The sequence below is a fragment of the Crocuta crocuta genome, unplaced genomic scaffold, assembly GCF_008692635.1.
Source record: "Crocuta crocuta isolate KB4526 unplaced genomic scaffold, BGI_CrCroc_1.0 scaffold475, whole genome shotgun sequence".
NCBI classification, from domain to species: Eukaryota; Metazoa; Chordata; class Mammalia; order Carnivora; family Hyaenidae; genus Crocuta; species Crocuta crocuta.
Genome location: NW_027529518.1, coordinates 1,653,076 through 1,658,516, shown reverse-complemented (window position 1 = coordinate 1,658,516; position 5,441 = coordinate 1,653,076). Strand labels below are relative to the sequence as shown.

The 5,441-nt window shown below is 41.8% G+C and overlaps 1 protein-coding gene and 1 pseudogene across 1 annotated transcript in view; one reads left to right on the top strand and one right to left on the bottom strand.

The window, feature by feature from the left end:
- The window catches only part of HPRT1 (hypoxanthine phosphoribosyltransferase 1), a 33,635-nt gene that overhangs the window by 13,223 nt on the left and 14,971 nt on the right, over positions 1-5,441 (bottom strand). The gene's annotated exons all lie outside the window — the stretch shown is intronic.
- On the top strand, positions 4,664-5,420 carry LOC144228915 (small ribosomal subunit protein eS1 pseudogene; annotated as a pseudogene).

The following is a 5,441-nucleotide window of genomic DNA, read 5'->3' as shown; positions in this document are numbered from 1 at the left end:
CCAAAAGCCCCCCCCCCTCACCTGCTTTTTATTTATTTATTTATTTTAAAGGAGACCTGAAAAGCATGAAGTCAAGGAGGAAAAAACCCACGATCCAAAGACTGTGGTGATATGGTAAGAGAAGAGAGAACTCCAAGCACGCAAGACCCTGTTGCTCCCCTAGTGTCCAAATCTCCATATTCCTGTTTGCCTCAAGGTTTTTAGTTTAAATCTCCTTAAATTTTTAGTTTAGATCTCCTTAAATTTCAAGTGAACTGCCACCTTTCCAATGGAGGGTACTAAAAAAAAGATTCATTTAAGAAAACTATTCCCACCAGTGTGCCAGAATACAGGTGTAAGTGCCCAAACTGCACAGAAATGGCATCCCTGGATCAATTTCCCTGCGCCCCCTCCTCTCCTGGGTGCAACAAGCCTGCCCCTGTACTCCTGCCTCATTACATGACTGCGTGACCCCTGCATGCCTCATCTTTAAGGAGAGGAGGGGGCTGGCACAGGAGAGGGGAGAGCCCCCCTCACAAGTTGCTCTTCCCTCTTCTCAACCATCCCGTCTCCTCATTTTTCCCAGCCAGAGCGCCCAGTCTGGCCTTGACTGACAGTGTCATTGTCAACTACATACAATTCCCAAAGAACCTGTCTGGGTCTACAAATGCCTACTCTTAGCATCTGTGTCTACCTTTTTTCTTTTTTTTAGTGTTAAGACTGGCAGCTATGCTTTCTACTTTTTTATTCAGGTATAGCTAACATACGGTGTTACAGTAGTTTCATATGTACAATTATGTTTTGGGAGTCTAGGTGAAAACAAATGAGAAAGGAATTAGGAAGCAACTTTGCTCCTGGTTGCATATGGCTAGGGATCCTGAAGCCTTCTAGGAGGCAAGAACTGCAGTCTGGTTCTGGAAGCGGGGGAGACGGCTGTGGGAGAACACAGAATGAACGGGCTGCAAAGAACGGCTGGAACATACGGGAGGAGACCGTAAGACGAGGAGGCAGAGAGGCCAGTCCCCAGAGCTGAGCTCCCTAGCGGGCAAGACCTGCAGTCGTACTGAGGCGGGAAGTCTGGGCTTAGCAGCACGTAGCTTGCTCGCCGCAGTGAACTTCAGACGGTTCTCTCAGAGCCCCGGGATGGACTTGCCGGGAAAGTCACGCCCCCCCCACCTCCAGCTAGGCCCCCGTCACGGTACCGCAATCAAACACCAAGAGCGATGAGAATATTCGAATCATATACCTTCAAAGGTAGNCTCAGAGTGAAGGGCACCTGGCTGGCTCAGTCAGTGGAGCCCAGGACTCTTGATTTTGGGGTCGTGAGTTCAAGCCCCATGTTGGGCATAGAGCTTACTTAAAAAATTAAAATTAAAAAAAAAAAAAGGGGCACTTGGGTGGTTCAGTCGGTTAGGCATCTGACTCTTAATCTCGGCTCATGGTTCATGAGATCGAGCCCCGCATTCTCTGCACTGACAGTGGGGAGGCTTCTTGGGATGTTCTCTGCCCCTCCCCCATTCATGCCTGCACTCTCTCACACAATAAATATTTAAAAATAAATAAATAATTAAAGATATAATTGAAAATGATGCTGACAAAGCAGGGCCCTTTGAACATCTACTAGTCCTGCACTACCCGATGCAGCAGCCACTGAGCACATGTGGCAATTCCAGGTAAGCCTTGAACAACACAGGTTAGAACTATGCAGGCCCACTTATACATGGATTTTTTTTATCAATACAGTGCAGAACTATCAATGTATTTTCTCTCCCTTGTGGTTTCCTTATTAACATTTTCTTTTTTCAAGTTTTCTTAACTGTAAGAATACAGTATATAATACATATAACATACAAATTAAGAGTTAATCAAATACAGTATATGATACATATAACATACAAAATATGTGTTAATGAGTTGTTTATGTTAGCAGTAAGGCTTCTGGGCAATAGCAGGCTATGAGTAGTTACGTTTTGGGGGAGTCAAAAGTTAAGAATTTTCAACTGTGCAGGGGGTTAGCACCTCTAACCCCTGTATTGTTCAAGGGTCAACTGTTCTTACAATTACATAAAATTAAAAATTCAGTTCTTGGGGCACCTGGGTGGCTGTCGGTTGGGTGACTGACTTTGGCTCAGGTCATGATCTCGCGGTTCGTGGGTTTGAGCCCCGTGTCGGGCTCTGTGCTGACAGCTAGCTCAGAGCCTGGAGCCTATTTTGGATTCTGTGTCTCCCTCTCTCTCTGACCCTCCCCTGCTCTCTCTCTCTCTCTCTCAGAAATAAATAAAACATTAAAAAAATTTTTTTTAATTCAGTTCTTCCGTTGCACAAGACCTATTTCAAGTGCTCAACAGAGAATGGCTCTGTATGTGATAGCACAGATATAGAACATTTCCATCACAGAAAGTTCTATTGCTCGGCATTGCTCTAATCAAGCCAAAGATACCATTTTGCACAACATAATACTGAAGAAAATAGAAGAGTTAGTGTTGACATTTAATATCTAGTGTTTTTTGGCACCCCTGGGTGGCTCTTTGGCACCCTTGGTTAAGTGTACGACTTCAGCTCAGGTCATGATCTCGCAGTTTGTGAGTTCGAGCCCTGCATTGGGCTCTGGGCTGACAGCTCAGAGCCTGGAGCCTGTTTTGGATTATGCGTTTCCCTCTCTCTTTGACCCTCTCCTGCTAACCCTCTGTCTCTCTAATATAAATGAACATTAAAAAAATTTTTTAAATAATGTTGAATTTCCACACATTTGTGAATATCCCAACTTTTTCCCTGTCATTCACTTCTAATTTCACTTTATGATGATCAGAGAACAGGCTGTGCATGGTTTCAATCCGTTTAAGTGTACTGAGGTTTGTTTTACTGCCTAATAGATGTTCTATCCTGGAGAATGTTCCACGTGTACTTGGAGTGTACGCCTTCAGCTCAGGTCATGATCTCAGGATTCGTGGGTTCAAGCCCCACATCGAGCTCTGTGCTGACAGCTCAGAGCCTGGAGCCTGTTTCAGATTCTGTGTCTCCCTCTGTCTCTGCCCCTCCCCTGCTCACGCTTTGTCTCTCTCAAATAAACATTTAAAATTTTTTTAAAAATCTAGTGTTTTTCAAATCCAGTTTCCACAACCTTCAGAAGTTATTGCGCCCAATCTTCATGCTTTTCAGTCTAGGTCTGTTTTGGAACAAGGATCTGATCAAATAAACATGTCCAGCAGAACCACTCTGCATGGCCTTGTAGGCAAGTGAGTCATCTGTTGCTGAGGGAATTAATTCCCTTAATTTTTAAATATAAAATGTGTGGGTCAGCAGGACCAAACCTGAACATGACCTTTATGTTCTAAGAAACAAGGGGTTTATATAACCTCAGCCTACATCGAAGTGAAAATCCACCGGAAATGGCTACAGAGTGTACTTTTCACACCAGTCTTGTTAGTTCCTTATTCCGTAGATAGTACACATCCCTTTTCCTGCCCATTTAAAGTGAACAAATTCTTTCCCCCATGCAGGTCTATGGTCTTAAATGAATAAGCAGGAAAGAGACATAAATCATTCCACTTGCTTTATACATAGACAGATGTTAGATTTACAGAAGATTATAAAGAAAGAAAGAAAAAGCATACCTCAAAGCAACTGACTGAATAAAGGAAAAGATCAGACTGAAAGCTACTGACCTCTTCTCGCAAGAGACACTTTAAGAAACTACTCCAGTATTTTCCACATTTTTCTTTAACAAGTTCAAATAGCCACCTTCTTACAAATTACAAGGTAATTTGCATCTTTGATATATTAAACAGCTTAATCAGGCTACCAATCAGGCAACTTCCAAGATCAAGACTGAAAGTTACAGCTTTATGCACCTTGACTGCAACTGATGGAAAAAAATCTCACAACTGACGAGTTGAATTGTTCACATACGAAACTTCTGACTAGTAGAAAATGAAGAAATAAAAGGAGGCCATATTAGAGGATTCAAGTCAGCTACAAATTTTCCCAAATGAGACTGAGTTCTGTGCAATTAAAGGCGTGGGTTCAAGTCAAAGACCTGTATGATCTTAGACAAGTCCCATTTCATCCCCCTGCACCTCCCTGTTCTCAAATGTACATGGGGATCATAATTCAGAACTCAAAAAAAAAGTTTTCTGCAAGATTTCAAATCTTAAGAACAATTTCATTTTACTGTAAGCCACTCTGTCTGGACTCACAATATATCAGGCTAATTTTCCCTTTGCTTAAGACCCACACGAAAATATTGCCACAAAAAATTCACCTGACAACTTTTCCTCCTGAGGCTTCATCTTTTTATGAAAAAAAAATTTTTTTAATTCATATTAAACTCATAAGAAAATACATTTGTATATTTATCAATTATTCCATTTTTTCTGGATACCACAGAGCCTTAGAGATGGCAAGGGTCTCTGAATATATACATACAGTACTACATTTCATTGTTCTAAGCTGCACACTCACATTTTAATACCCCTGAAATCGATGTATTATAACTGATGGCAACTTACACAATATAACTGACAGTGTCTTCTTTCTCAGCAATACAAAGAACAGGGCTACGTGACCAGCAGTAATACCTTAGATTTAATGAAATATGGTACTTGAAATCCCCAGGCAATTCCCCATCAAGGCACTAAGCAAATTAAAATCCTCCCTAGCTACTCTGGTTGAGAGTACGTAAACCATGCTCCCTGAGCAGTGCCATGGCAACAAGAACAAGCGCTTTACAAAAGGTGGCATAAAGGGAGCCAAGAAGAAAGCTGTTGATCCATTTTCTAGGAAAGGTTGGTATAATATGAAAGCACCAGCTATGTTCGATATAACAAATATTGGAGGAACACTAATCACAAGAACTCAAGGAACCAAAATCACGTATGATGGCCTCAAGGGATTTTTGAAGTGAGCCTTGCCGATCTGCAGAATGATAAAGTTGCATGTAGAAAATTCAAGCTAATTACTGAGGATTTCCAGGGCAAAAACCACCTAATCTCCGTGGCCTAGATCTTACCCAGCACAAAATATGCTCCATGGTCAAAAAAAATGGCAGACCAGGACTGAATCTCATGTTGATGCCAAGACTAGCAATGGTTCTTTGCTTCATCTATTTTGTGTTAGTTTTACTAACAAACACAACAATCAGATTCAGAAGACCTCTTATGCTCAGCACCACAGGCCCACCAAATTCGGAAAAATATGATGGAAATCACGACCCGAGAGGTGCAGACAAATGACTTGAAAGAAGTGGTCAACAAATTGATTCCAGACGACATTGGAAAACACACAGAAAAGTGAAAATGCTGAAAAAGCCTAAGTTTGAATCAGGAAAGCACATGGAGCTTCATGGTTAAGGTAGCAGTTCTGGAAAAGCTACTGGGGATGAGACTGGTGCTAAAGTTGAACAAGCTGATGGATATGAGCCACCAGTCCAAGAATCTGTTTAAAATTCAGACATTTAATGGCAA